Here is a 24,240-nt window from a genome sequence, read left to right on the forward strand (position 1 = left end):
TCATTAAAGACAAAAGCAACAATGAGGTAGTATAACAAAATTTTGTGAATTGCAATCAAGGCAATACTTGGGGGCAGTTTCATATCACTAACAGTATATATCAACAAAATCAAGAAAAATCAAATCAACCAATTAGATGTACAAATAAAAAATTAGGAAAAGAACAAATAAAATATCTCCAATTAAAAACTACATGGGAAATACTGAAAGTCAAGAGAGAAATTAATAAAGCTAAAAGTAAGAAAAAGATTTGAACTAATAAAAAGACAAGGAATTTGATTTATAAAAAATGAAGAAAATAGAGCATTTGTTCATTTCATTTAAAAAAGGAAAGAAAAATAAAATATCTGGTATCAAAAATGAAATGTGTGAATTCACTGTCTATATAAAGGTAAATTGATGATTAAGAACTATTTTGCCTACTTATATGCCAATAAATCTAAGTGAAATGGATAAATATTTGCAAAAACAGAAATTGCCAAGATTAACACAAAAGAAAATAGAATAATCTCATTTTAGAAAAATAAATTAAACAAACCATCAATGAACCACCTAAGAAAAATCCCCAGTGACAAAAAATGTTTCTACCAAACATGTAAAGAACAACTAATTCCAATAATATATAAAGCACTAAGAAAAATAGGCAAAGAAAGAGTACTCCCAAATTGTCTTTATGAAAAAAACAGGATGTGAAACCTAAGCCAGGAAGACCAAAAAGAGAAAAAGAAAATTATAAACCAATTTACTTAAATAGTATAGTTCTAAAAATTTTCAATTAACATATCAGCTAGGAGACTACAGAAATATATCACAAGGGTCATTTAATAAGACCAGGGAGGATTTATACTAAGGATGCATTGCTGGTCCAATATTAGAGAAACTATCAGCATAATTAATCATGCCAGTAACAAAATTAATAGAAATCAAATGATGATTTCAATAGATGTAGAAGAAGCGTTTGTCAAAACACATCACCCAATATGATTGGGGTTTTAGCTTTAAAAAGAACACTCATACAAGTATGAATTGTATGGAAAAAGGTTTTGAACAAATGATATATGTATAACTCTGGAATTTCTTGTCAGCTCTGGGGAAGGAATAGAGAAGAGGGGAGGGAGAGAACAGGAATGATGACTCCTTGGGAATACATTAAAAATTAATTAATTAATTAATTTAATATAAACACAGCAATTATGATTTTGCAATGAAGATATGCTAGAAGCCTTTCAAACTGTAGCATTTAAAAGAGTTGTCTACCATAAACTGTTATATTTAAAATAGTTGTCTGCCATAAACTGTGGCAGTTAAAAGATTTAAGGGTGTAAACTGTAATGAGTAAAATAGTGGAAGATATAAATTGTAGTAGATATAAGAGTGGGTGAGTAAATTTGTGACCTCAGAAAATATGTTTCACTACAGTGTCTTGGTTTTAAATCAAATATAAAGTGGTTGCCAAGGTAATATTCCCAATTATGAATATACCCAAGTCAACTGGGTTTTATAGAGAATTTAATTAAGAATACAATGAGGAATTAAAGAAAAGGAGACAATGAGAGAAAAAGGAAATAAGTATGAAGGGCCTTAAGCCAACATGGCCTAGACCTGAGTCTTAAGAGAGAGAGATCAGTCAGTCAGTCTTTTATCACTCACCACAAGGTCTGTCTAAGCAAGGATTCTAGTGACAGAGTCTCCTCAGAGAGAGTTCCAGCCAGAGTCCTCCTCAAAGAGCCTTCCAGCCAGAGTCTGTTTCAAAGGGCCTCTCTCAAGAGCCTCCAGAGGGACAGAGTCCCCTCAGAGGAACTCCAGCAAGACCTCCTTAGAGATTGTTCTCCAAGAGCTTCCCTTCTCCAGAGCCTCTCTCAAGAGATTCTCCAAAAGGATTTACTTTCAAGAGATTCTGCTTTTTCTTATATAGGGGGTTTTCTCCTATGTCACCTCCCCTAAGTCCTTACATCTACCAATCACAGTAGACATTTTCCAAAGGACAGTCCATTAGAAAAACACTGCTGGGTCGACTAATCCCTTTAGTAAGTTTGTACCAGAAAAAACACTACTGGGTCCACTAATCCCTTTAGTAAGTTTGAACCAGAGAAAACTTCTGAATAAGTTTTCACCTCTTTGCTCCTGGCAAGTTTACAAGTTGCCTGACTTTAATAAGTACTTAGCATCCCTTTGTATTACTTCTAAAAATAGGCATGGCTTAAAGAACTTTTTGCCTCATTATAAGTATGGGCCCAAGTACCCTCATTGTTTAGCAAGGAGTTTTTTCCCCTAAAGCAGTCCTTAACTACAGGTGGAGTAGAGGTCCTCCCATTTCTGATCCAAGTAGAGTTCTCACTGTCAAAATGGGGAATGTTCCCAGTAGGGAATTGTTCCAATGGAGAATCCCCCAATGTGGAAATTTTTAACATTCACAAGTCTGAGAAATTTCAAGATTCACACAATAAGATCAGCGATGAAACAATACACTCTATCAACAGTATTATTGAATATTGTACTGAAGATGTTAGCTTTAGCAATAAGAAGAAAAAGAAATTAAAAGAATTAAAGTAGGCAATGAGGAAATCAAGCTATCACTCTTTGGACTAGATATGATTTTGTAGTTAGAGAATTCTAAAGAGTGAGCTAAAATTATTGAAAAAATTAATAACTTTAGCAAAATTTCAGGATACAAAATAAACCCACAGAAATCATCAGAATTTCTATAGAATACCAACACAGTCTAGTAGCAAAAAACAGAAAGAGAAATTCCATTTAAAGTCCTTCTGAACAATATAAAATAACTGAGAGGATACCTGCCAAGACAAACACAGAAATTAGAGGAACACATTTGCATCCAAAAGAAGTTAGAGTTAAACAACTGGAAAAACGATAACTGCTCAATTGTTTTCTTTTAATCTCTTGATGTTATTGACATTTATTTTTTCCAGATCAATTTCATCATGTTTTCTAGGTCACTAAAATAATTTTTGCTAGTTTCTATGATAATAAATAAATCAAATATAAAATTACACACATAGGATTATAAAACAAAGGACGTTTCAATTTCATGTATTTTATTTGAATTTTATTCCAACCATTCTAATATATTCCAAAAATTCCAATTTACTCTTGTTACATTGGAATTTTATGATAGTTATATCTTCTTTCCTGATTATATGACAATTGTATTCTAATTGTGTTCAGATTTCATTTCAATTTTTCTAATTGAATTAGAATTTATTTTAATTATCCCAATTTATTCCAATCAAACTATAGCATTATTTCAATGTAATTTTCTGAATAAAGCTGGAATTGTTTCTCCCAGTCGAGTTCATGAAACCCCACGTAGCCCTCACGGGTCCCCCGGCTCCTTCTACCTTAGTTCTCAAGCCTGTTTTCAGAGGCAGCTTGTCCTGGAGAGCAGAAGGCTGCCTTGAAGTCAGCTGAGCTGGGCTCCAACCAGGCTCTGAAACCTACACAGAGTTGGGTGCCCTTGTCAGGTTCCTGATCTGTCTAGACTTTTTCCTCTTCTCTTCTAAAGCAGAGGCTGACTCTCCGGGGTCCTTCCTGCCCCAAAGCTGTGGCTCTGTGATATGGGACCTACTAGAGGGTCCGTTCATGTGTGGGTGCCTCCCCTGATCACTCCTGCCAAGTAATCTCTCCACTTCCCAGGGGACAAGCCCAGGCTTCCTTTCCTGAGGAGGCATGTTTTTACTCTCTGGAGGCAAGTCCTGGCTGAGGGCGGCGGGGTGGGGCACGGAAGAGAGGCTCTCACTTCGTGGAGCTCTCACTGGCTGGCTCACAAAACCCCGCCCTCTCAGCAAACCCAGGGAACTGACACAGCTCAGGCTTGATCTCTCCCTGGAACTCTTGGTCCTGGTGGCCCCTCTGCTGCTGCTGTTGCTGCTGCTGTAGAAGAACTATGTTGGCTGGGCTGGCCTTGGTGCTGGAGCTGGAGGAGGATGCAGCTCCCTCTAGGAAACGTGCTCCCTTCCCTGCAGACCCTCCTCCTCTTCTCTGCCATTCTCCTGATCCTGGCCAGTTATGTGCAGAGGAGGAGGAGGCAGCAGCCTAAATACCCCCTGGGGCCTCTTCGGCTGCCCATATTTGGCAACGTCTTCGAGATAGACATTAAAAAACCCCATATCAGCATCCAGGAGGTAAGGAGTGCGAGGGGAATGCAAGAATCCACCAGCTGTGAGGGGGCAGAGGAACTGGGTGGCTACAAACCTGCCTGTGATCATCCCTGCTGGACTCTACCTGGAAGCAGCCTCTTATGATGGGAAAAAAATCTGCTTTAGAGCCCCGGGGGGTGGGGGTGGGGGACATTTACCTCCTTTGGAACTCGGAGAAACTCAGATGTTCATCACTTCTGGGATGAGTCATTGTGGAGTAATTTTTTTCCTTATGACTCGGATCAGATGGCCATTGAGATCCCTTCTGAACTGTCATCCTGATCAAATGAGATGATATATAAAACGTGCTTTGTAACTTTAAAGCAAAAGAGGAATGACGGTATTGTCATCATCATCATCACTATGCAAAGTCACTGAACCTCTGCTTTTCTAAGTTTCCTCTTTTGTTCAAAAAGAAGAAGAATCCTAGCACTTCCCTCCCAGTGTTGTGGAGATCAAATGATTTAATCATTTAAAGGGCTTAGCACAGTGCTTGGAGCACATTAGACATTTATGGACATGCAGAAAACAGATGGACAGATAGATAGACAGAGAGATAGAATGGGAAAGAGATAGGGATAGGTATGTAGGTTTATATTATACATAAGATATTATTATTGTCTATAAAATGAGAGGGGAGCTGCTTGAGAGAAGGGATTGCCTTATAGCTCTTTAGGTATCCTCAGCACTAGGCATAGTGTGGCATACAGTAGACTTTTTAAAAATTGACTGACAGGCAGAAATCTTTGTATGAAGCCTCTGCGGTTCCTTCAAACATTTGAATCACAGGCTCTAAATCTGGGACCATTGAGCATTTCCTAAAAACTATTTTTGATGAGTACATTTTAATACATTTGGTTTCCTTTATAATGTTATATATTCTCTGTTATGCATTTAGAAACTTTCTTCAGAGAAGGGATCCATAGGCTTCCCTAGACTACCAAATGGAAAACACCACAAAAAAGGTTAAGAATCAGTGCTTCAGTGGGGGCAGCTGGGTGGCTCAGTGGATTGAGAGTCAGAAACAGAGATGGGAGGTCCTAGGTTCAAATCTGCCCTCAGACATTTCCTAGCTGTGTGGCCATGGGCAAGTCACTTAACCCCTGTTGCCTAGCCCTTACCACTTTTCTGCCTTGGAACCAATATTCAGTACTGATTCTAATATAGAAGGTAAGGGTTAAAAAAAAAAAAAGAATCAGTGCTCCAGGTCTCTGATCTTAGGACTTTGAAGAAGTTATGCCAGGAGTCTGCTGATCCCTAGTCTACTTGTTCAACTCTAGCTAAAATATTGGCACTGCCACCTTCCAAGCAGTGTTCCTTCCTATTAAGTTAAGCAAATAAAAACTGATGATTATTAATAATAAATGACATCAATTGGTAAATTAGTAAATAAATTAATCATTAATTTCTGATAATTATAGTTAGAATTTTTGTAGTATTTTAAGATTCTCAAGGTGCTTTACAAATGCAGAAATCTTTCCTGCTATTTCCCAGGTCCTAGTCTCACCCAAAATCACTTAATATTCCTTTGCATGTATTCTCTTTATCTATGAGGAGATCAATACCTTCCTATGTCATCTCTTTGAGGGTGTGGATGATTTAGGTTTTATGACTGCCTGCTCAGTTCCCAGCACCACACCAGGGTCAGGGTTGTAGGAATCAGTGTTTGATGGGTTGAGCTAAATTCAATGAAATGCAATTGGATCAGACTTAATCGAGTGGACTTCATTGGAATTGATGTTTCACATTACTAGAATGTCTGATAACAGTACAGATAAAAAATAGCCTGAAAGTCAATGGAAGTTATCAACTCAAACTGACCTTTTTTCAGTGTGTCAGGAAATATGGAAATATTTTCTCCATGGATCTGCTCAGTGCTCCCATGATAGTTGTAACTGGATTGCCACTGATAAAGGAAGTCCTAGTCAACCAAGGCCAGGTGTTTGTTGATCGCCCCAGATCTCCTTTGCAATCTTACATCTTTAAAATAAATGGTAAGTTCCTTGAATTATGGCAAACATTTTATATCTCCACTTTTATTGAAAAGTATCTTACCTCTGACCTTCATCCTATTTGGAGAACTAAAACCCATAAAATGAGAAACAGACCTTTTCCCTTTCCTTCCTTCATATCTAAGAGTGGGGTGAGGGGAGTAGATTTAATGGGAGAGTAACAAGAATTTCAAAGGGTTCAAATTCATCCCTTAAGAAGATCAATTAAATTCAATGACATATGTAAAACCCAGTGTAATTGCTTGTTGGCTATGGACTATGGCCATGTAACCATGGAAAAAAAATTCTAAATTAATTAATTAATAAAAGTTTTGAAATTAAAAAAAGATCAGTTAAAGTAGTCTGAGATTTTCAACTTGAGAACAAAAAGACTCAATTGGAAAGGGGAGAGACATGAAAGCTTTCTTCAAAGGTTTAAATGCCTCTTAATAGAAAAGTAATTCGACTTGTTATCCTCACTACAAATGATAAAAAATAAACCAGCTACAAAGGATGAGGGTTACAAAGGGGTAAAAATTGACTACATATGAGAAAATATTTTCTATAAATTGGAGATATCCAAAAATAAGATGTTTTTCCTGAAGACCTTGAAGATCCCCTTATTGGAAGTCTTCAAGCAAAAGCTACTCATTGTATTTTGTTGGTGTTCCTTTCTGAGTACAAATTTGACTGCATATTCTCTGAGAATCCTTCAACTCTAAAAACCTATCCATTCATGATTCTGCCTTTAGGCCTTTTGACACATACAGTGATATAGGTGACAGACATCATAATAACCCGTAATAGGGAAGAACTCAATAAAATCAAAGTCTGAGGTCAAAGTCTTGCATGAGATAGATGGTGACAGGTGACTGACAAAGTGTGGTGGGAGCTGATTGGGGAAAAGGAGCAGGAGTTAACATGGATTTGAGTTATATGTGTTTGTCTTGTTAATCAGAAGAAAGGAAACTTAATGTTATGACTTGAGGAATGAAGGCATGGAACAGGAAACCATGGGAAAATTAATCTCTTAAGGATTGGGCATCTCCCTTAAGTTTGGTTTGGTGTACAGCTCAAAAATGGAGGAAACAAAAAATATTTGGAAGTCACTCTCAAGATTTGATAGAGAATCATTAAGGGTGAAGTAGAAGTATTACCAAGAGTAGAAAGGACCCAGTTGAAGGTAGTTATTGATAGGCTAGATGATCACAATGGTTCTTCTAGTTTCAACATTTTGAGTGTCTTTGATTCTTGGCCACATAATTGATGGCCTTCCACCCTATCTTTCCATCTTTATCTGTGACAGATCATCTTCTGGTATTCTACAGTTTAGCCAAAGTGTTCCAGGTACTGTTTCCCTCCTCTTTGTTATGATTGGAGAGCACAGAGTAAGGTCTGCAAAGAAACTTCAAAGCCCTCTGCCATTGTACAAATGAAGTGACCAAAAGTCAAGTGAATTTTGTAAAGTCACATAGCAAGTAAATTTCAGTGGCAGGATTTAATTTTACATCTTCTTAAATACAAGATCAAAGCTCTATTCTCTAACCAAAACAACCAAATCAATCCATAAATACTCTGATATGAAAGACAATATCGTTTGGTCTTCATCTATCCTATTCCAACAGTTCTTTCTCTGATTTTGGATAGCATTCTCTATCATGTCTTTCAGGATTGTCCCAGTCATTGCATTCCTAATAGTAGCCATGTTTTCCCAGTTGATCATTGTATAATATGGCTGTTACTGTGTATATTCTCCTGGCTCTACTTATTCCACTCAATCAGTTCATGCAGATCTTCCTAGTCTTTTCTGAAATCTTCTTGCTTATCATTTCTTATGGCCTAATATTACTTCATTACTAACGTGTACCACAAGATGTTGATTGATTCCCCAGATGACAGACATCTCTTCAATTTCCAATACTTTGTCAACACAAAAAGAGTATCTATAAATATTTTTGTGCAAATGAGTTCTTTCCTCATTTTTATTATCTCTTTGTAATATAGGCCTAATGGTTGCATTACAGGATCAAACGATGTGCAAAGTTTTATAAATGCTTAGATATAGTTGTAAATTTCCCTTCAGAATGGCTGGATCAGTTCACAATTCCATCAAAATGCATTAGTATCCCAATTTTTCCATATCCCTTGCAACATTTGTCATTTTCCTTTACTGTCATTTTGACAAATCTGATAAGTGTGAGGTAGTACCACAATATTGTTTTAATTGGCATTTCTCCAATCGAGAATGATTTAGAACATTTTTATGTGTTTCTTTAACCCTTTGTCAACCTTTAACCATTGTTAGCATCGTGCCTTGTACTAGAACTTGGGGCCTCAGCTTGGGCTTGGACAGGGGTTCAGAGCCTCCTTCTAGACCTGCAACAGCAAGCTACTCCATGGACTACAGGGAACTAAGTGTTAGGCCTTTCCTTCAGGCTGGGCTATGATTTGGAACCTTAAGGGGTATGGGTGGGGTTCCATTGGTGTTGTCTTAGATAATGTCTGAGTCTTGATATTGGCTTGGGCTCAAGTTCAGTACCTGGAAGAGTAGTCATGGGGGAGGGAGGATTTGCTCTGGGCCACTATCTCCTCTCACACTAGTTACCAGACTCTTTCTACCTACCTTTCAAGTTGTTTTTTTTTTGCTTGTTTATTTGTTTTCATCAAACTTGCTGGTCTCTGTGTCTTTATTGGTTTTTCACTCCAGTATTTGCTTTGAAACAATATTTTAAGGTTGGTTGGAAAGGACTCTCAGAGTGTTTGAATCTTTCCCTACTTCTACTCTTCCATTGTGGATCCCCCACACCATTTCCACTTTATTTTCATAGTGTTTGTAACACAGTCATGTCTGACTCTTCATGATCTCATTTAGGGTTTTCTTGGCAGATATTGGAGTGCTTGGTCATTTCCTTCTTCAGTTGAGGAAACTGAGCCAAATAAGATTAAGTGACTTACACAAAGTCACATAGCAGGTAAGTATCTAGGTATAAATTCTAACTCAGGTCCTCCTGATTCCAGAACCTCTCTCTATCCACTGAGCTAATACACTTCAATATCTGCTTAAATACTTTTAAAAGAGCCATGAACTTCATCCCAACAGTTGTTTCCTTCATTGAGGCACAAGAAGCTTTTGAAATGCCTATATTGGACTTTCTTAGAACCTGAAGAGTTCAAGAGGTAGTCAGCATTTTGACAATGAGCCTCTCCACAGAGCGCCATGTTGGATCTTGATAACAGAAACATAGTCAGTACCAATTAAAGTCTTTTCAGTCAGTCATTGATAAACATTTATTAAGCGCTTACTATGTGCCAGGCACTGTGCTGATTTCAAAGAAAACAAAGGAAGACACAAGACATTCCTTGCCCTCAAGAAACTTATATTCTAAAGGAGGAAACTACATGTGAAGAACTATGGACAAAGAAGCTATAGATGGGGAAAATAGAACACAATATTGAAAGGAGGTGCTAGAATTAAGAACTCGGAAAGACTTCAGTGAAGAAGGGGAGGTTTTAATGATATTTCAAAAGACAGAGAATCCTCTTAGTAGAATTTTGGAGGGAGAGCATTCCAGGCATGGGCCACAGCCAGAGAGAATGCCCAGAACTCAAATATGGAGTATCTTCAGGAAAAGCCAGGAAGCCAGTGTCACTGCTTCACTAAGTACATGGTGATGAGTAAGGTATAAGAAGACTGGACACATAGAAGGGACATGGGTTTTCAAGGACTTTGGAGGCAAAACAGAGGATTTTACTGGAAGATAAAATGTATTCCTCTACAACTTCATTGTTTGCCACATTTTCTAAAGCTTGAGTTTATATTGGCACTTTCCTCAAAGGAATTTCTTCTCAGGGCTAGCTGAACCACCAGTTAAAACACCTCCCCCTGCCTAGGAGCCCAGTAAGGAAGAAGGATGTATTCAGCTGTGCAGGGATAGAAAGATAAGCCTGAATTAAAGATGACTTTAGTTTAAATTTAGCCTCACATACTTCCTACCAGTGTGATTTTGTAGAAGTCATTTAACATCAGTTTCCTCAACTGCAAAAGGAAAATAAATGCCTCCTAGGATTGTTATGAGGATCAATTGAGATAATATTTGTAAAGTGCTTAATTAGCACAGTGCCTCGTACGCAGTACGGGCTTAATAAGGTATTATTCCTTTCCTTCCTCTTTTCTCTCCCTTTTAAGGGCCTCTGTGGAAGAACTACCATCTTTTTCCTAGGGAGATTGGGTAGTTATACAGGAACAGTTTCACCTCTCCCCTGTCATTAAAAAGCAGTATGCCTCTCCTGCATACCTCAATGAAGGGTACCCCCCAAAAATACTAGGTCTTGATCACCAAGTTCTTCATGGGAAATATATATCCCAGTGTCCCTCTTCTACCACCATTCTCATTTATGAGTAGAGAGAAATAGGGTTGAGTGGTACTGTACTATCAGCAATGTGGAAGGCACCTATCAGTTCCATATTACATTAAGAAAAGGGAGACAATGAGACTGTTTATGACACTTCCAGCAGGCCAAGGGACCCTGCCCTTGATTAGCCCATGACACTGCTGAAGTTAGCAGGGGCCACAAGACATTCTGTAAGGCCCTCTCAGTGGATTTGGGCATCCAGATTAAGACTTGAGTTCCTGTAGTTGTCTTCTCCAATGGAGAAACTCCAACAGCCATTCTTTCCTCACTAAGGAAACTAGAAACTCATATTCATACATTACAGGGTCCATAGACTGCTTATATAGACCCTAAGCATCCCTGGGCATTGATATCTTCATCTAATTTATCTTTGGGACTTTCAGGTTTTCCCATGTACTCTATAAGTGAAGAGGTGTGTTTTCTCCCCACTTAGTGTATGTGAATTTTAGATTTTTTTCCACCCTGATTAGTCTTTAATATCCTAGCAAACAGGAATGTGTACACCCCTACTGAAGGATTAAGTGTTGAGGAGGATGATCTATGACAGACATGTGCTAGCCAGTGACAAATAAGAAACATCTGACACACTCCCTGGGCTGTCCTAAGCCAAGCTTAAGCTACCATTGGTACATGTGAGATGCAGGAAGTGATATAAAGAACAGGCTATATATTTCACTTCACTTCCTCTCTGACCTCTCTCTTGGGGGAGACGTGGTGCTCTCTCTCACTCTCACTCGAGGAGACGTTGGTCTTTGTTGGCAGTGTGGGGAGTTCTGGGAAGCATTTGGCATGCTTGCAACTCTTGTTGGGTTTTTGCCATTTTGTGACTTGACAGTGAAGTGACTGGGAGAAGTTCTTAGCGTTCTTGGTGAGTGGTTTAGGCTGATTCCTTTTACCTTTACCTCCTAAAATGCTATCCTCCTAGGAGACCCCTCATCTCAGAGGAGGCCTTGTGGCTGGTAGCCAAGATAGATTGAGAAGGCCCATTGGCCTAGGCCTCTGAACTCCTGCCTGGCTCAGCCCAGGCTAGAACAGTTTAAATTCTCTTTCCTCTCTCTTGCTTTTCTTAATTTCTTCCCTCTATTGTAATTAAACCACCATAAAAATTCCCAAACTGATTTGAGTATTTGATTGGGATTGAATTAATTCCTGGTGACTACTAGTATAATATATTCATTCAATAACCCCTAAATTTTACCCTTAACAGTGTGTGAGTTTCTTAGGAGCACATATTGTCTAGCCTAGTAGTGGTGATCATTTTAGAGATCATGTTCCCAAACAGAACCATCAAGCTGCCTGTGAGCCCCCCTCACTATCCCAGATAGTGGAGGGAGGAAGTGCTCACACTGAGCTGCTGGGTAGAGGGGAAGAGCATTTGAACAATTTCTCAAGGTGTGCTGGAGAAGGGGAACAGAGCATCCCCCTCCAGCACACTGGTGCACACATGCCAGGTCTTCACCAACACAGGTCTACCTCTTCTATTTATATAACCAACATGGTGATCAGCATATAATAGGGTTTTTTTTCTTTTTTTAAGTTTTTTAAATTAAATTCCATTGCTGAAAGAAGTAATAACCACACCAATAAAATAACATATTTTTGAAGTATTACAATGAATTATTATTATTATTTAGGCTTATTCATGTCTAATGGTCAAGAGTGGAAAGATCAAAGAAGATTTACCTTAATGACCCTAAGGAATTTTGGTTTGGGAAAGAAGACCCTTGAACTTCGGATACAAGAAGAGGCCATATATCTCACTGAGGCTATCAGAGAAGAAAAGGGTGAGCATATATCAGAGAGAAATATGTCTTTTTCCAGTTACAATTTTATTTGTTTATTTCCCAATTACATGTGTTAAAACATTTCCATACAAATTTTCCTAAGATATATAATTGAGCATATCTCCCTCCTCCCTTCTCTTTGCCCTCCCAGTGCTGGAACTTGATTATATCTGGGATATACATGTATTATCATGTAAGACATGTATCCAAATTGCTTAAACAATTGAAAAATCATACTCTTTCAGTTGCGTTCCTACTCCAACAGTTCTTTCTCAGCCATGGATAGCATTCTTTGTCATAAGTCCCTCAGCATTGTTCTGGATCATTACATTGCCAATAATAGGTAAGTCTATCAAAGTTGATCATTCCACAATATTGCTGTTACTGTTTACAGTGTTTTCCTGGTTCTGCTTATTTCACTATGCTTTAGTCCATGAAGGTCTTTCCAACTGTTTCTGAAATCATCCTGTTAATCATTCTTGATAGTACAATACTATTCCATCACCATCATACACCACAATTTGTTCAGCCATTACCCAATTGATAGGCATCCCTTTTAATTTCCAATTCTTTGCTATGACAAAAAAAGTTATAAATATTTGTATGCAAGTAAGTTCCATGCTTTTTTTTTAAATCTCTGCAGTATACATGCCTAGTAATGGTATTACTGGATCAGAGTATGCATTGTTTTATAGACCTTTGGGCATAATAATTCCAAATTGCCTTCCACAGTGGTTGTATCAATTCACAGATCTACCAGCAATGTATTAGTGTACCCATTTTGCCACATCCCCTCCAACACTCTTCCTTTACTGTCATATTGGCCAATCTTATAGATGGGAGGTGGTACTTCAGAGTTGTTTTAATTTGAATTTCTCTAATCAAAAAGGGATTTAAAACATTTTATATGGTTATGGATAGCTTTAATATCTTCATCTGAAAATTTTGCAAAGATATTTTCGGTGACTTAAAATTGCCTTTTTCGTCAAATGATCATTTAAAATCTGTAACTGGGAGAGGGACTGGAGGCAGAGACAAGATGGAGACATAGAGTCAGCAAAAGTTCAGACCTCTGAACACCCTTCCTCAGCAATCAAAAACAAAATGTTTATAGGGGACTGAAAACTAAATTTAAGAGCAGGACAGAGCAGAGGAATCCTCCTGTTGAACTCAACTTAAAAGACTGCTCTGGGAGCCTTCCTGATCAAGCTCTATGAATGAAGACTGCAACTACTACAAAATACCTTAATAACAACATGGGAAGCCCAGTTCCTTTTCAGCTTCTGCTGAGAGATGGGGAAGATCTGACATCAAGAGTCAACCTGACCAATCAACATAGCAGAGAAGAACTCCCTTAAGGATAGAAAAAGCTCAAACCCACAGATCCAGCACATAATGAGAGGAACAAGACTACAGGCAACTATAGGGAGGAAATAAGAAGCAAATATGAGCAAACAACAGGAAAAGAAAAAAAGAAATTATAATCAACAGCTTCTGTCCAGGCAATGAACAAAGAACAAATGAAACAGAGGAGGATGAGGAAACACAAACCAAAAACACAGAAACCCCAATGAATTTGACACAGGCTTTGGAAGAACTCAAAATACAATTCAAAACACAATTAAGAAATGCTGAATACAACTGGGAAAAGAACTTAAAAAGCAAGATAAGTCATCTGGAAACAGAGGAACTTGAACTAAAATCAGAAAATAGTGTCATGAAAGCCAAAATTAATCAACTTGAAAATGAGGCAAAGGAGATGAAAGATGAGGCAAAGAAAATGAAAGATATGCTCCAAAAAATCAGAACAGAAGGAGGATGACCAAAATTCCAGGGATTAAATTCAGTCTTTAAAAACTAGAATAGAAGATTTAGAAAATAGGATGAGGAGAGACAACTTAAGAATCATTGGACTACCAGAAGACAATGACAAAAGAAAAAGTCTGGACATCATTCTACACAAAATTATCCAAGAAAACTGCCCCCACATTCTAGAGCAAGAGGGAAAATTGGAGATTGAAAGAATCCACAGGTCACATCCTGTACTTAATCTTCAACTGATAACACCCAGAAGGGTTGAAGCCAAATTCAAGAACTACCAGACCAAGGAAAAAATATTACAAGCTGCTAAGAAGTAGTCATTCAGATACCATGGAACTACAGTGAGGATAACACAGGATCTGGCTGCATCTACACTGAAGGAACAAAAGGCATGGAATATGATATTTTGGAAAGCAAGGGAACTAGGTCTATAACCAAGAATCAACTACCCAGCAAAACTGACTATATTCTTACAGGGGAAAGTATGGTCTTTTAATAAAATGGAGAACTTCCAAGCATTTATAAAGAAAAGACCAGATCTGAACAAAGAATTTGATACCCAAAAAAGAACTCAAGAGAATCATCAAAAGGTGGGAAAACAAAACAAAACAAAACAAACAAAAAAAACTTGTTAAGGGACCCAATAAGTTATTAATAAATTAAAGTGATATGTATTCTTACAAGAAAAGAGGATATTGGTGACTCTTAAAATTGTTTTTATCACCTGGGCAGCTAGAAGAATTATACTTAGGGGGAACAGTGACAAACTGTATAGGATGCAAATGTCAATACATAAATATAGATATTTTATAGATAATTTTTATCTATATAGATAATATATATAATATATAGATAATGGTTTATAGATAATATGTGTGCATAAATATATGTGTGTTTACATATTTATATAACTAGAGTTCAAAAAAGAGATTAATACAAAAAGAAATGGAAAACAAAACAAAATGCAGTAGATTTATATGTAATAAAGAAGGGCATGGCAGGAGTGGGGGAGAACATGAATTCACTGGAAGGATACAGAGGCTGGAGATAGAAAAAACACAATTCTTAGGTGAATTGAAATTGACTCATAGAGGAAAGAACAATCAAATCCATTGGGGCAGAGAACTGTTTTGCGCCCTATAGAGAAGTAGAAAGGTAACAAATGGAATGGTGGGGAGGGAAGCAATACAAGGGAAGGAGAATGTGGTGGGGTAGTTTTAAAAGACCATAAAGAAAATAAGAGTGAAATAAGACAGGAAGGGAGGTAGAAAATAATGGTGGGAATTAGGGGGACCAATTAAAAACAAAACACTGATATAGAAGGAAATACTGAAGGAAGAAAGGGCAGGACTAGCAGTGGAAATCAAAATGCTGGGAAATACACAGCTGGTAATCATACTTCTGAATATTTATGGAATGAAGCCACCCATAAAATGCAAGCAAATAGCAGAGTGGATTAGAAACCAAAACCCTACCATATGCTTTCTACAAGAAACACACATGAGGAATGTAGACACATATATCTGGTAAAAGTAAGCAGATGGAGCCAAATCTTTTGGGCATCAACTGAGAAAAAGAAGGCAAGAGTCACAATAATGATATCTTACAAAACCAAAGTAAAAATAGATCTAGTCAAAACAGATACTGAAGGTAATTACATACTAATAAAAGGCATTATAGACAATGAGGAAATATTAGTACTCAACATGAATGTACCAAATGGCATAGCATCCAAATTTTGAAAGGAGAAACTAGTGGAGCTCAAGTATGAAATACATAGAAAAACTATACTAGTGGGAGACCTGAATTCTCCTCTATCAGACCTAGATAAATCAAACCAAAAAATAAATATGAAAGGGGTAAGAGGAATGAATGAAATCATATAAAAATTAGTTACCAGATATGGAGATAGAAATAAATAGGAACAAAAAGGAATACACCTTCTTTACAGCAGCATGTGGTGCATTCACAAAGATTGACCATGTACTACAGCATAAAAACATTGCAAACAAGTGCAAAAGAGCAGATATAATAAATGCAAACTTCTCAGATGACAATGCAATGAAAATAATAATTAGTAAGGGCACATGGAGAGGCAAATCAAAAATTAATTAGAAAGTAAATAATACAATTCACCAAAATTGGTTCCTTAAATAACAAATCATAGAAACAAATGATAATTTAATTGTAGAAAATGACAATGATGAGACATCCAAAATCTATGTGATGCAGCCAAAGCAGTACTGAGGGGGGAATTATATCTTTGAGTTAATATATTAACAAAATAGAGAGGGCAGAAGTCAATGTATTGGGCATGCAATTTAATAAACTAGAAAGTGAAAAAATTAAAAATCCTCAGACAAAAACTAAATTAGAGATCCTAAAAATCAAAGGAGAAATCAATAAAATTGAAAGTCAAAGAACTATTGATTTAATAAATGAGACTGGAAGCTGGTATTTTGAAAAAAACAAATAAAATAGACAAAGTACTCGTCAATCTAATTACAAAAAGAACAGTAGAAAACCAAACTGACAGTAATCAAGATGAAAAGGGAGACCTCACCTCTAATGAAGAGGAAATTAAGGCAATCATTAAAAACTATTATGCCCAATTATATGGCAATAAATTTGGCCATCTAGGTGATATGGATTAATATTTACAAAAATATAAATTGTCTAGACTAACAGAGGAAGAACTAGACTACCTAAACAACCTCATATCAGAAAAAGAAATCGAACAAGCCATCAAAGAATGCCCTAAGAAAAAATCCCTAGGTCCAGATGAATTCACAAATGAATTCTATCAAACATTCAAAGAACAACTAATCCAAATATTATACAAACTATTTGACAGAATAAGCAAAGAAGGAGTTCTACCAAATTCCTTTTACACAAATATGGTAATGATTACAAAGCTAGGCAGGTCAAAAATAGAGAAAGAATACTATAGACCAAGCTCCTTAGTGAACATAGATGCAAAAATCTTAAATAGAATACTAGCAAAAAAGACTCCAGCAAGTGATCACGAGTGTTATTCATTATGACCAGGTAGGATTTATACCAGAAGTGTAAAGATGGTTCAATATTAGGAAAACCATCCACATAATTGACCATATTAAGAAGCAAACAGACAAAAATCACATGATTATTTCAATAGATGCAAAAAAAGACTTTGACAAAATACAACACTCATTACTTCTAAAAACACTAGAAAGTATAGAAATAGAAGGGCCTTTCCTAAAAATGATAAACAGTATCTATCTAAAATCATCAGCAAACATCATCTGCAATGTGGACAAAGAATAAACAATAAGATCAGGAATGAAACAAGGATGCCCATTATCACCTCTATTATCTAACACTGTACTAGAAACACTATCAGTAGCAATTAGAGAAGAAAAAGAAATTGAAGGTATTGAAATAGGCATTGAGGAGACCAAGCTATCACTCTTTGCAGATGATATGATGGTCTACTTAAAGTATCCTACAGAATCAACTAAACAGCTAGTGGAAATAATCAACAACTTTAGCAAAGTTGCAAGATACAAAATAAACCCACATAAGTCATCAGCATTTCTATATATTTCCAACATATCTCAGCAGCAAGAATTAGAAAGAGAAATTCCATTTAATATCAATACTTAGGAATCTATATGCTGAGATAAACACAAGAACTATATGAACACAACTACAAAACATTCTCCACCCAATTAAAACTAGATCTACACAACTGGGAAAACATTGATTGCTCAGAGGTAGGATAAGAAAACATAATTAAAATGATGATCCTATGCAAATTAATTTATTTATTTAGTTCCATACCCATCAAACTACCAAAAAACCTGTTTACTGAATTATAAAAAACCATAACAAAATTTACTTGGAAGAATAAAAGATCAAAGATATCCATGGAAATAATGAAAAAAATGTGAAAGATGATGGCCTTGCAGTCCCAGATTTCAAACTATAATAAGAAGCAGTGGTCACCAAAGCAATATGGTACTGGCTAAGAGACAGAAAAGAGAATCAGTGGAATAGACTTGGGGTAAGCGACCTCAACAAGACAGTCTATGATAAACCCAACGATCCCAGGTTTTGGGACCAAAATCCACTACTTGATAAAAAAAACTTCTAGGACAATTGGAAGACATTATGGGAGAGATTTGCTTTGGATCAACATCTCACACCCTACACTAGGATAAAGTCAGAATAGGTGAATTGCTTGAATATAAAGAAGGAAACAATAGGAAAATTAGGTGAACACAGAATAGTATACTTGTCAGATCTTTGGGAAAGGAAAGATTTTAAGACCAAGCAATAGTTAGAAAAAAATCACAAAATGTAAAATAAATAATTTGGATTACATTCAAATTAAAAAGTGATTGTACAAACAAAATCAATGCAACCAAAATTAGAAGGAAAGAAACAAATTGGGGGGAAAATCTCCATAAGAAAAATTCTGACAAAGGTCTAATTACTCAAATTTATAAAGAGCTAAACCAGTTGTACAAAAAGTCAAGCTATTCTCCAATTGAAAAATGGGCAAGGGCCATGAATAGGCAATTTTCAGTTAAAGAAATCAAAACTACTCATAAGTACATGAAAAAGTGTTCTAAATCCCTTATAATCAGAGAGATGCAAATCAAAAGAACTCTGAGGTATCACCTCACACCTAGCAGATTGGCCAACATGATAGCAAAGGAAAGTAATGAATGCTGGAGGGGATGTGGCAAAGTAGGGACATTAATTCATTGCTGGTGAAGTTGTGAATTGATCCAACCATTCTGGAGGGCAATTTGGAACTATACACAAAGGACGATAAAAGACTGTCTGCCCTTTGATCCAGCCATAGCACTGCTGGCTTTGTACCCCAAAGAGATAATAAGGAAAAATATATGTACAAGAAAATTCATAGCTGCGCTCTTTGTGGTGGCAAAAAATTGGAAAATGAGGGGATGCCCTTCAATTGGGGAATGGCTGAACAAATTGTGGTATATGTTGGTGATGGAATACTATTGTGCTAAAAGGAAAAATAAAGTGGAGGAATTCCATGGAGACTGGAACAACCTCCAGGAAGTGATACAGAGTGAAAGGAGCAGAGCCAGGAGAACATTGTACACAGAGACTGAGACACTGTCACACCTTCGAAAGTAATGGACTTCTCTATTAATGGCAATGCAATGTCCCTGAACAATCTGCAGGGATCTATGAGAAAAAACACTATCTTTAAGCAGAGGACAAACTGTGGGAGTAAAAACACCGAGGAAAGGCAACTGCTTGACTACAGGGGTTGAGGGGATATGATTGAGGCGAGATGCTAAATGAGCACCCTAATGCAAATACCAACAACAAGGAAATGGGTTCGGAGCAAGGACACATGTGATACCCACTGGAATCGCTCGTTGGCTAGGGGAGGGGATGTGGGAGGAGGGGAGGAAAGGAAAATTGTCTGTTTTCAATTAATAATGTATGAAAATGACCAAATAAAATAATGTTTAAAAACTAAAAAAAATTGAAAAGACAAAGGATTTGTAACTGAGGCTGAGGAGAGTAGGAGTAGACAGATCATACCTAGACTAGAGAAAGACAAAATGTCCCCATTTACAGAAGGTTTTCAAAGACACAGCACATTCTTCTAGGAAGAATTAATACCTTAAGCTTGGAAAAGAATCATGGGAAAGTACATTCTCTTTAATGGCATTATAGTCATCTTTGTGAGCTCACAAACTATTGAATCTCTCATTTCTTAAAATGACCCACATGAAGTTCTACCTTGATTGGTCACTCAAAACTCTGTATAAACATACAAACAAGTACTCATACCCATTCCTCTATACTCTTCTGCTGCCATTTTTTATCTTTTATTCTTCTTCCTTCCCACTATCAATTATCCATCGATTTCCTGTTCTAGGTGTCTTCCCTTTTGTTCTTCCCTTTCTACTTTTCTCTTCTAACTTCTTTGCTCTTTTCTTCATTACATTATATAAGTACGTGTTTACATGTATATATTTATATATTCATGCACATAATAAATAGATATATATGTTATATTATTTCCTTTTTCATTTTCAATTTCTTAATAACTTATTTTCTTTCCTTCTTCTTCTGACTGGAAAACTATACTCTCATAAGAAATACACATACTCGAGCTAAATAAATTCTTATATGTCCAAAAACATGTATCTTACTTTGTAGCCTAATTTTTTTACCTTCTAGTTAGAAGGGGAATAGCACGTACCATCGTGGGCCTCAGCAATTGTGATTGGGATTGTATTCATGCAGGTTCTTAAATTTTTTCCAAGTTATCTTTTCTCACAATGTTGTTGTGGACATTGTATCTTCTTCTTCATACTTTGCTTCTTCCTTCTCCTTCTATTCCTCCTTCCCTTCCTCCTCCACTTTGCACTTCTCCTGCTTTTCTGATATTTCCTCTTATTATCAAAGATTTAGAGTAAGAATGAACCTTAAAGAACATCAAGTCTAACCAACATTCCCCTTGTATAGATGGGTAAACAAAGGAGTAGAGCAATTAAGTTACTTGCCTAAGATCAATTACTGGGTTGGTAAATATTAAGTGCTTACAATATGCCAAGCACTGTTCCAAATTATGTAAATATTTTTAAAAAAAGGAAAAAGAGAGTGTCTCTCCTTGGAAATATCTCAGGGGAAAAAACACACAAATCACCATGTCCAAATAAGATATAGATAGAACATGGAAATAATCAACAGAAGGAAGGCACTCAAAACAAGATCAGCCTGTCAGTAAATATCTGAGGTGGGATTAAAACCAAGATCTTCCAAGCTTCAGATTCACTATTCTAAATACTACCTCATATTGCTTCCCTTCCTGAATCACCTTCTCATAAATATTCTTTTCATTCCAGTATTTCCAATTATAATATCAACTCCATAATGTCTACACACATGCATGCAACTTGCCTACAGATCCATATAGTCATGAGTAATTTTTATGCTCACATATATGAGTTGAAAGACATGCACATATTTATCGTACATATTGCACATGGATGGTTAAACTTTATGAAACTACACACATGATCTATCAGACATAGAATCCTAAGTAGAGATTCTATGTCTGATAGACACCTCAGAGGTCATATAGTCAAGACTACATTTTACTGATGAGTAAATAGAGGCAAAGAGAGATAAAGTAACTTATCTAAAGTCACACAGGTAACCTAGGTTGAAAGAATATATTCCAAGTAAATCCCAAGCTTTGATGGAAACATTTTTATAATTGGGATGCTCTCTTCTTTTTTCTCAATATTTTTAAGCAATTTCTGATATAAAAATAAAAACAAAACAGATGCATTTTGGAGGAGGTGAGAGTGGAGAAAAAAATTGTTGAAGAGAAGTTAGAAAGTGATGCAGGGCTCCTTTAACATGCATGAGTGACACAAAGAGTGGCCCATTCTTTTTCTATTCCACAGGAAAGCCCTTTAACCCACACTTTCAGATCAACAATGCTGTTTCCAACATCATCTGTTCTGTCACTTTTGGGAATCGTTTTGAATACCATGATTCTCAGTTTCGGGAGCTACTGAAGAGCTTGAATCAAGTCTCGGTGCTTCAAGCCAGTTGGGAGTGTCAGGTAAATAGACCATCATCCTTACTGAACAGAGCTAAATTGTCTGATGGGTGCTGTCCTCCTTTCACAGGAAAAGAAACAAGCAAGTGTTTGAGAGGCTGGCGAGAGCTGTGACTCTAAGCAGAGAAAGGGACTAGCAAAAGGAATAAAGAAAAAAACAAGTTTTTTGAAAACAGTGGCATGAAATACCATGCCTGAGGAATCTAAGCATTTCTAGAATGCTGTTCTGGTAATGTTTTTTCTCACATCTTTTCCTAAATGATCAATTGATAAACATTTATTAAACACCTACTCTATGTCAGGGACTATGTGAGGTGATAGAGATATAGTAACAAAGGTGAAGTAGATTCTGACCTTTTGGGGGTTTACATTCTTCTGCTTATGGAGAAAACATGCACTCAAGTAAGTGTAAATACAAATAAAAAATAAGGGAAACCATTTTGGTAGAGTAGGCATTAGAAGCCAGAAGGAGCAGGAAAGACTTCATTTAGAAGGTATCACTTAGGCATAGTTTTGAAGGAAGCCAGGGGTTTTATCCACAGCACTGCAACAGGAGGAGAATGGAGACAGAAGATACAGAGAGAGAAAGAGAACAAAGAGTGATAGAGAAGAGATACAAAGGCAGCTAGAAAAACAGAATGAGAGAAACAGAAAGAAGAGACCATCAGAGAAAGAAACATAATTTCTACAGTGCTTATATGAAAAATTTGTAGAGTTTTACATATATTTTTGCCAAACTTGGAGTCTTTGCACTTGTTCTTCCTCATGCCTAGAATGCTTTTCATTTTCATCTCCACATCTTTGCCAGTGATGATGGCAGCTTAGTAGCAGCAAATTCTGAAACCACTCTGAGTATCCTCATCAATCTTTAAAAAGTGCTTCAAAAAGACAGGAATCCAAATCTAACAGCAAGTCAGGGTCAAGAGACTCTGCTCCTGAAAAAAACTTGAAAGGTAAGCAGAGAGATGGGATTTTCATCAGATTAGAGGAAACCAGAAACAAAATTTCACACAGAGGAATGCTGGCCAAACACCCCACCTCCTACCATGCTATTTTCAGTGATAGGTTGCTAGGTTTTGCAATTGACTATGTTTGTGTTCCCAGGATAGGTGTTAAGCCTGAAAAAGAGCAACTCAGACCCACCCTTTGGTGTCTCATTTCCTTGTGTCAGCTGGAAATTGATAAACATCCATGAAATAAATGGGAACAAGAAGCAAAACTACACACAGAAGAGTGTTGGCCAACTGCAACCCTAACCCCCTCAATTACCATTCAAGCTTCTGTGATAGGGCATAGGCTAAATTAGGGATCCCAAGACAAGAATATCACCAACAAAAGAATATAGCAGTCCTACCTCTTGAAGTCTCATGCCCTGGCAAGGATCAAAAGTCCATCTGGCTAGAAATTTCAAGGTTTTTGTGGTTGGCTACATTGGAAACATAGAGACAGGGCACAGTAGCTCACCCCTAATCCTCTAAACCAGCAGAGGAGAGAGAATCATCAAGCAGCTTATATAATTCCCCCCAAAACCAACATATTGGAAAATGAGTAAACAACAACCAAAAAGAGCATGTAGCTCTCAAAAACTTCTATTTGGAAAAAGAACAAAAAGAACAAACAAAGGATGATAGGATCTGGGCAACTACAAGTAAAACTTTTTAAAAATAAGAATGGGTCCCTGCCTCTGGAAGAACCAAAAAAGGAGCTCAAAAATCAAACAAGGCAGGTAGAAGAAAAATGGGATAAAGAAAGTAACAGCTAAAAAGTCAAAATTGGTAGACTGGGAAAAGAGGCACAAAAGTCCAATGAAGAAAATAGTGCCATGAAAAGAAGAATAGGCCAAATGGAAAAGGAGGATCAAAAGGTCCTGGAAGACTCAGTCTTTAAAAATTAGAATTTGTCAATTAGGAGCTAATGCCTTTATGAGACATCAGGAAACAATAGAATGAAATCAAAATAATGAAAAATAAAGTATGTGAACTATCTCATTGGAAAAAAAACTGACCTGGAAAATAGATCCCTGAGAGACAATATAAGATTTATTTAATTACCTGAAAATTATGACTAAAAAAACCCTAGACATCAAATTACAAGAAATTATCCAAGAAATTTGGCCTCTTATTCTTGAGGGAAAAAAGTCAAATTTATATTGACAGAACACACAGATCATCTTCTGTAATAAATACCCAAATGAAAACCCTCAGGAATGTCATAGCCAAGTTCAAGAGCTCCCAGGTCAGGGAGAAAATCCTCTAAAAGGCCAGAAAGAAACAATTCAATTATCATGGTGCCTGAGATATAATTGCACAGGATCTGTTAGCTTCCACACTGAAGGACTAGAAGGCTTGGAATATGGCATTCTGGAAATCTTTCACCTACCCATCAAACTTGATGATATTGTTTTAGGTGGAAGTATGGTCATTTAAAAAAAGATTTCCAGGGGGCAGCTGGGTAGCTCAGTAGAT

The 24,240-nt window shown here is 36.8% G+C and overlaps 1 long non-coding RNA gene and 1 pseudogene across 1 annotated transcript in view; one reads left to right on the plus strand and one right to left on the minus strand.

The window, feature by feature from the left end:
• Positions 1–3,944: 3,944 nt before the first annotated feature.
• Positions 3,945–24,240, plus strand: part of LOC100031955 (cytochrome P450 2J4-like) — a 69,996-nt pseudogene continuing 49,700 nt past the window's right edge.
• The window catches only part of LOC130457040 (uncharacterized), a 36,742-nt gene continuing 16,541 nt past the window's right edge, over positions 4,040–24,240 (minus strand). Inside the window, exons 2-3 of the long non-coding RNA XR_008916023.1 lie at positions 5,979–6,137; positions 4,040–4,435 (exon numbers count right to left, since the gene is read on the minus strand). This is a non-coding gene — a long non-coding RNA (uncharacterized LOC130457040). The remainder of the gene's footprint in view (positions 4,436–5,978; positions 6,138–24,240) is intronic.

This window comes from Monodelphis domestica, chromosome 2 (assembly GCF_027887165.1).
Source record: "Monodelphis domestica isolate mMonDom1 chromosome 2, mMonDom1.pri, whole genome shotgun sequence".
NCBI lineage: Eukaryota > Metazoa > Chordata > Mammalia > Didelphimorphia > Didelphidae > Monodelphis > Monodelphis domestica.